Genomic DNA, 8,859 nt, shown 5'->3' with positions numbered 1-8,859 from the left:
ACATGTTGAGTAAATCAGTAAGACAACACATAATAAATTGTGTTTGTTTATAAATAATCCTTATCGTATCATTTTAATAACAACAATGCTGGTGTTTATAAATAAAATATATTACATTTAGTGTTAATCAAATTTCCTGCACCTGTCATAGACATCCACATGACATCCCAAATAATTACCAAGTTCAAATGTTGAACTTCATATTGATGTCCAGGTTGGGTCATGATTGGACATCCAATTTTGGATCAAACTCAGGTATAGAATTGGCCATGGACCAACGGACCCAATATAGACATGATCTGCACATCTATCCAACATCAGTATTTAGTGGGTTAGCACAAAGACTAACACAAAAACCAAAACACAAAAACAGCTAGCTCGGTTGTGTCCAAAGCTGATAAAATCTGACAGCCGGCACTTTTTAAAGGTGGCTAATTAACATGTCATTTCTCATTTTATGATTTAACAGGTGATAGACTTGGCTTATTCCTGGTTATTTTTTGTAGGGAATTACAGAGCTTCCTCTGATACACATAGCTATACCAACTATTTCAGTGTGAGACTCATCTTTCACCCTTCAAACCTAACTTGGCTGGAGAAAAAAGACTCTTTAGCTATTGTTCGAGGAGGCTTTTTGAATAACTTTAAATTACCAATCTAAACTACAGCCACCTTTTGCAGAACTTCTTACACAGGCACACCTCTTCTGTTTATTGCTCCTCTCTCCCGCTGTGTGTATTTTCCATTCACTTTTCTTTCTAGGGCTACTTCTGATGTTTCCCCCCGCAGCTGTAATTTGCTCCATTTTCTTTGTTATTGTTAGTCTTGAAGTATTTAACCAGATGATTTCCTTCACTTATTGAAGGAATGCCCCAACCAATAACCAGTGTTGGGGAGTACATGTACCGCCGTTACGTATTTAAAATACAAAATATGAGTAACTATATTCCGTTACAGTTACCGATTTAAAAGGTGGTATTTAGAATACAGTTACTTTGTTGAAATAAATGGATTACATGGCAGTATTTTCCTGTTTCATATTGTGGCGGGTCAGGACTGTTTGGGTTTTGTTTGACAGCTTTATGGTTGCCATGGTTACAGGGCGACGCGCTCTCTCTGCAACTGTGTGTTTCCTGGGTGAGAGAGGCCTTGTTGTTGTTGTTGTTGTTGTTGTTGTTGTTGTTGTTGTTGTGCTAAGCTATGCTGAGCAGTTTGGTTAGCAGCGGTGTGTTTCTGTTGGAAAATAAACGGCTGTGCTCCCTGGCAACTCAGGGTAGCAAGACCAAACGACACCTCTGTCTCCTCCTTGTCTGAGCTTGCCACAATATGTTTGGCTTGTTTCCTCCGAAACAATAAGTTCCGTTGGAGCAGCCTTTCAACGCCTCTCTCACATCAAAGTTGACCCAGACAAGTAAAGCTATTTTTCGGCTACGAACCCGACTTATTAGTCAGAGGTCCCTTTACTACGGTTCGGAGCCGCAGACCTTCAGTAATAGTAATAAATCACACAGCAATAGTACATTCATGTAGTTGTAAAAACCATGATAATATATTGAGTAATCCAAAGTATTCAGAATACGTTACTCTCATTGAGTAACGTAACGGAATACGTTACAAAATACATTTTGGGGCATGTATTCTGTAATCTGTAGTGGAATACATTTTAAAAGTAATCTTCCCAACACTGCCAATAACACAATTTGTGTGAATATAATGTACCCAAAAAAACTAATGAAATAAGGATTAAAAGCCTGATTCTGATCTGTTCTTAAAAAGAAGACAGGAGCATATATGAACACTGAACCAGGTCTTCTTGCTGTTCTTTCATTCTATATATACAGCCATTTTAAAACCCCTTCCTTTCAATGTAAGTGATGTGAGAGACATTGTGCTCAAACATGTGGTCAAATATAGAGCAAGAAAAACCTCTTTTTATGTCATTATAGGCAACCAATACAAGCAAGAAGGCACAATGTGAGCCGGTCCATTAAAAGAAAATCGAAGTGTTCACAACAGCATTCAGAATTCTTCACAATACAAAAAAAACATCAGTGAAGTTTATGAATCATCATCTTTTGGCCTCCAACAGTTGACTCAGCTCTCTGCTGGTCTTGCTATACCGCAGTGCAGCATTCAATGATAGTCACCACGACACATGCGTCCCTTAAGCAATATAATCAAGTAAGGGCTAACATTCATTGCTATACAGATGATACCCAGCTCTCTCTATCATGAAGCCAGATAACAAACACCAATTAATTAAACTACAGGAATGTCTGAAAGGTATAAAGACCTGGATGACCTCTAATTGTCTAACCAGAAACTTACTCTGCATGGCATAATCTTGACCTCCAGTAACACTTTGAGGAATCTTGGAGTCATTTTTGACCAGGACATGTCCTTCAATGCGCACATTAAACATGCATTTAATACTTGTAGGGTCTACTGTTGTACTTCATTGTTACTGGGCTTTCCTGAAAACTCCTTGAAAAGTTTTCAGTGGATCCAAAATGCCACAGCAAGTACTGACAGGGACTAGAAAACCAGAGAATATTCACCCATATTGGCTTCTTTTCATTGGCTCCCTGTTAAATCCAGAATCAATTTAAATCCTTCTCCTCTCATACAAGGTCTTGAATAATTAGGCCTCATCTTATCTTAAAGACCTCATAGTACCCTCTCACCCCAATAAAGCACTTTGCACTTGGTCTACACACTTACTTGTGGTTCTTAGAGTATTTAGAGTGAGAGGCAGAGCCTTCAGCTTTCATGCCCTTCTTCTGTTGAACCCAGTTTGGATTTGGGGGGCAAACACTTGCTATACTTTTAAGATTAGGCTTAAAACTTTGCTTTTTGATAAAGCTAATGCTGGATCAGGTGACCCTAAACTCTGACTTAGTTACACAGCAATAGAATTTGGCTCCTAGGGGCTTTCCGTACAGAGAATTTCTTTTGCACTCATCTCTTTTCACTTTCTGTGTGTTTCTGTGCATTACCGCTCCTCCAAAGTGTGTCTTTTGTCCTGTCTCATTCCCCTCACCCCTTGTGGCAGATGGCTGCCCCTCCTTGAGCATGGTTCTGCCGGAGATTTCTTCCTGTAAAAAGGGAGTTTTTTGTTTCCACTGTCGCCAAGTGTGGTCATCTGATTGTTCGGGTTTTCTCTGTGATATTCTACGGTCTTAACCTTATAAAAATAAAGCACCCTGGGATTAATTACTGTTGTGATTTGGTGCAATATGAATATAGTTGAATTAAAAATCGAATGGAAACCATCATTTAATATTAGAAACCATTATTAATCATGCATGCCATAAGGAGTATGAATTCTAGACACTGGTGGTGCTAGGGTAAAAAACACTGAGTGTAGTTTGGAATAAACCTACTGGAAGGACCCTTTGGCATGCTGTTCCTGATTAAAACTGAAGGTGAATGAAAAGGAAGATAACTGGCTCGCAGGGCTTATGGAAATATCTGACGTAAAGACTGAAGTAAAGATCTGAAGACTATAATGCCTTAAGTCAGCTAATTTATTTGGAAGCAGGAAGGAAAAAGAGAAAAAAAAATGTAAAGCACCAATATGAAAAACTTGGAACTTTTCCTTTGTGTATATATGAAACCTAAAGGATTTGTTCTTCTCTGTCACTGACAAGCTACATCAGCTTTTGAGCCAAGGTTGGCGTTTTTACCCATAAATGCATTTTATTCTCTCTTTTCTTCCCCCTTGCTGATTTGTATGAATAGCTAAACAAAGATTACGGTTTTGCTGCAGTATGGACTGTCATCTTGTCATTGTGCTGCCTGTTGAGATATCCTTTCACTCCACTCTGCTGACATGTTGAAGTTTACACAGTGCCGCCTGTATGTTTGTGTGATGCACAAGTGAAACCAGAAGCAGGTCAGGAGTGAAATCAAACCATCAGGTTGTTGGTGTGATGGAAAATGAATGATTGTTAATTCATGTCTGTGATGAATAAGTTATCAGCGCTACAGTTCGGGGCTAGACTTAAAGGCATGGGGCATATGGGAAATGAGGAGGGGCACAGATGCTCCTCGGGGCCAGAGGGCTGATGGGCAAACTGAAAAAGGGACACAGAGAAGGGTGAGGAGGCATTGTGGCAAGTTAAAAACATAAAATATCATGCAAAAACAGCAAGAAACGACATGCTTACTCTGCCTCAAAGGCCAACTGTGTTCTCACTGTGCAAAACTAGCTCACTAACTCAGCCCCCAAAGCCCAATATCTGAAGTTCCAGTTCACTGGAGGGGCCTGCAGAGAGGCTGCTTGAAAAGGTCTATCTTTAAAGTCCTGCGCAACTTTGACCTCCCACATAAGTAAACGGCTCAAAGAGAAAAGCCTCTCCACCTGTGTCAATAACAACACTGCCCTCATGGGAGCGAGACGCAAAAGCACATAGAAAACACAGGTGTCCATATTAAAATGCTCCCAAATATACCAGCAATAATGGCAAACATGCAGCTGATATTCCCACAGACACATATGTGGACACATACTGCGGAAGCATCGAGAGGATCTCAGCACCATCTGCTGGCGGCTTTATGAACAATCTGCTCCACAGAGGCAAAGGCAAATCAGTCCCCTAAAATCATTTTCTCCAGCATCTTTGCCAAGCTTCCCGCTTTCCATTTACACCTCTGTCAAGCTGAGAAACTAATCTGATCTGATTAGTTACAGTTTGACATGGCAGCAGCACACTGCATTTTTATCACTCATCAAGACCTTTTATTGTGAAGAATATGCAAGAAGGCAAGGGGGGGGGTTCCCACAATTTGATGGGTACCTCATTTCTCATATTACAGCAATACAGTTTGTTTCATTAGAGGCTCTGAGCATGCGCGCCAACTGTGTTTAAGCTGTAAAATAATTAATCAAACAAGAAAAAGGTGGTATTTGACTTCATTGCATAGTTTGCTTATGCACTGATGCTAATTTAAAAGTTCACTAACAGAAATATATAACATTAACGTGAACCTCAAACAAGGACAAGAAAATGACCTACTATACTTATACTAGGGGTTTCTCTCTTTCAAACGATTCTAGGCACATGTAACAAAATAATGTTGTCCCCTTGAATAAAGGGAATGCTTGAAGGTGGTATTATTTTTGGCTAAACTATGTAGATGTAGAGCTGTTTTGAGATGGATTCTGCTGGCAGTGTGCTTTTCATATTCATCTTATCGCCTACAGAAGAACAGCAGAATAATAAAATCTTTTGTGTAAAAATTCTCCTCCCAGTAAGAAGAGCTTGTGGGGCATTTAGTTACAGTGGAAACACACAGCTTAGCATTTCAATGTCGGGGTCTCGGACAAAATGCGCAGGCTATCTACACTTTCTCGACTATGTATCAGCCCATAGCAGTTATGGGTCTGTATATGTGTAAGTGTAAAAGTGCTCCTATCTTCTTACAATTACAGACTTATACATCAGTTTGTTATCAATGGAAACAGCTGTTCAGGAGCTGATTGTGAAATGGTAATACGCTTGCAGAGAACAGTGACAAGACAAATCTTTCTCGAAGGAACATCTTTTTTAGAAACCACAGCGTGATCCCTCACAGGAGCTATCTCCAGCTAGATCAGAAAATGAGTTGCTGCTATATGTATAAAGGACTCCCTCGTTCTACTCGCAGTCCTTCAGGACATAGTGTGAAGCAACACACAGGTCCTTCTTTATTCTATGTAACCAAAGTGAACTAACGCAGGGAAATGTAATAAGATTGTTCTTGGTGTTGTTTGCTTTCTCTGGTAAGTTACTGTAATCTGTTTACGTATAAGAATCAAGAGAACATGATGTACTGCTGGAGCAGAGATTTCCTTGATGATGTCGCACCCTGGCATCACAAAAATACACGCTCACACACTCACACATGCGCACACATTTACAGAGGGTGGTAATGAGGGACTAATAGCTTCTCGGAGAAGGAGATCCAACCTAATTTGCGCCATACGAATCCCCCCCGTGGTGACTACACCTAAAAGACGAACATATTATTGCTCAGTGTGTGTCTGCGATGCTGTGGGGAAAATAATACTATACATGTTGCTCTGAGGAACGGAAAGAGACTGCAGTATGTGTATAACGTAAGAGAGAGAGATAAAAACAAAACAAGGAGAAGGGGAGCGAGATGCTATTCAGCGGTGCTAATCTCTTTGATACCCACACTATGGTGTTCTGTACCACGATGAGAAACACCCAAATTATTCTTTTCGTCTTTTATTCATGACCTGCGGGACATCCTCACTTGCCCTCTTACTGCTGTGCTCATAGTCTCACTCCTTTCTCGCTATCTCTCACGCACACTCTCGCGTTCTCCTCATTCTTTCATTTGCCATCTTATCAACCCCGTGTGTGATATCTCGCCAAGCTTATGCATTTATGAGCAATTACTTATTTACATAAAATATATAGTGCAGCATTAGGAGTTTGGGTAAAGCGTGAGCCGAGCATTAGCGAGTATGTTTTTCATGATTAAAATCAGCTCTAATTATGCATTAAAGGTAGTAACATCCATTTGAGAAATTAATGGCAGGTTCATTTAAGACTAGTAAAAGGGGCGATGTTATTATATTATATAAGATGAATTAATGCCCAGATTGATATATTAAAGGTATTATACAGTGTTAAAATTACTGATGAGGGACAGAAAACTTTTTGTGCACAAGAAAATTAGTCAGATTGTGATGTTTTACCTAAAAATCAAGTGGATTTAAAAATAATAATAATGATTAAAAAAATCAGTAACTAAGCATTTTAAGCAGTTCTGTGTTCTGTAATCCCTGTTTGTTTGTATTGGACAGACACCTTGCTGTTTCCTGTTTTTGTTTGTTGCTGCTGTTGTTCGTTTAATATTTTATTTTGTTGTGGCTTATTAAATGGACAAACAGACGACTGTTCCTTTTAATTCAACTGAATTCAGCTCATTTGCACTTCCCAGTCACACACGCAGAGGTTCAATGAGCTTCTAAGGCATAAAAACTTTTTTTTTTTTTTTTAAAAAAAGAACTTTACTGTAGAAGATGCTTATTTGATTTGTTCCCCTGTCAGATGCATTGATAATGGAAGTTTAATGTTTCATTTTAAATCTCACGTCTGTGTGGAGTTTACAGCTTGCATGTTCTCACTGTGCCTGCATGAGTTTCCTCTGTTTACTCCAGCTTGCTGACATGAATGTCAGGTAACTGTTCGTAGCTGGGAATGTGAGAATGAATCATTTTGTATTAGTACACTGGGTGTACCACACTCTTAACAGGCATCGGCTCCAGTGTTTGCATGATGCTAGCAGGGCTGTTAACTTATTTGTTTAGGCTTTGATATTTTTGTAGATTACACGAGTTTAGGCTTTCTTTTTTCCCCCTTTTTAATGTGACCTTTTATAAGTTAAACCTTGTTGGTGATGTTGGGAACATAAAAATACCACAAAAGCTAAAGTATCTTTTGCAGTAACATAATTTTAGTTACCAATCTTTTTTCCTTTAATATCCCATTAAATGTTAATAAAAAAGTTATTCAAGCCCTTACTTTGGTTAAACGTCTTATCAGTTAAAAATGATATATTATTCCATATAACATTACTACAGTAGCTTCTTAATACTGATGCATCAGTGCTTGAGTAATATTTTGCTGCTGCTGCTTGAGATGAAGCATTAACTTCTTTACATACACTGTACAGTAGTTAACGTTTGCACTCCAGTGGTTCAAATCTTGGTTTTGTGCCTCTTCCAAGGGATCAAGGCAGAATGTAGAGCCTCAGAAGGTGATTAATAGGAGAGAAAAGAAGAAGTAGAGGAGAAGAAACTTCTCCTGCATGCATTTGCATTCATGTTTCAACTTGATGACTTTGGACGCTGTGTAGACAAACTCTGCAGTAAGACTTTATTATGGCCACTTATACAGTACAAAAGAGAATCCATGTTTTATGATATTTATTATTGTCTTAAACCTTATAGTTCCCATCCTATATGTAGTGGAATAAAAAGGCAGCTAGGCACTATAAATAAAAATACCGTATAGAAAAACTGTACAGATACTAAACTAAATGTTTTTCTAGCAGTGCCCTGTTCTCACTGTATTTTAGATTATCTAGATGCTTGTTTTTCTTAGCACCCATGTTAGCTGAAAGCTAAAGGTTTATTGCTGACCTTGGATAGCAGTTTTTAGTAGTTGTAAAAAGATTTATCAGACGGTGCTCAGTATGGAAATAAATAGTATAATAAACATTAAGTAACTAGTATTTAAACAAAGTAAATATTTAGGAGGGAACGTGATCACTCATTGATTACTCACTTTTTGGGGGGTTTTTTTAATGTGGAAGTGAAATGGGCTGGCACAGTCTGTCCCGTTTATCGTGCTACAAATCGTGGTTGAACAGACAAAATAAATTCAAAGTTCTGTAACAATGGAATGAATCAGAGTAGTGAAAATGTCAGCTCTCCATTGTTAAATAACAATCAATGGCAGCAGACATTTGGAGCATTTGGTCTTTTCAAGGCCTAAGTTTAATTCAATAACATTCACACTGAGTTCGTGAGCAATTGCTATTGATGACCACTGAGAGCCTGACAAGTTGTACAGACTGTTCTGCAGATTTGTTGCTTCTGATGTGCATCGAGCAACACGATTTTTATTTATGGTTGAGTTCACTTTGGGGTCTGTTTTTTTCAATAACATTAGCTACAACATTTGATCAGGTTCCATTAGTACACATTTTGTTCACTTCTCCACAGTTTTGCGATAGAGAAACTACACAAAGTGTTACACTTTACAAGGTAATGCTGAACTTCTATTGAAAGCAAATTAATTCAAAGCATTATTAAGACTGCACTCAGAAACGTCCAAATAC

Source organism: Haplochromis burtoni, unplaced genomic scaffold (assembly GCF_018398535.1).
Source record: "Haplochromis burtoni strain Fernald_Lab_line unplaced genomic scaffold, NCSU_Asbu1 Contig_75, whole genome shotgun sequence".
Taxonomy (NCBI): domain Eukaryota; kingdom Metazoa; phylum Chordata; class Actinopteri; order Cichliformes; family Cichlidae; genus Haplochromis; species Haplochromis burtoni.
Note: the sequence above shows the minus strand (reverse complement) of the source record.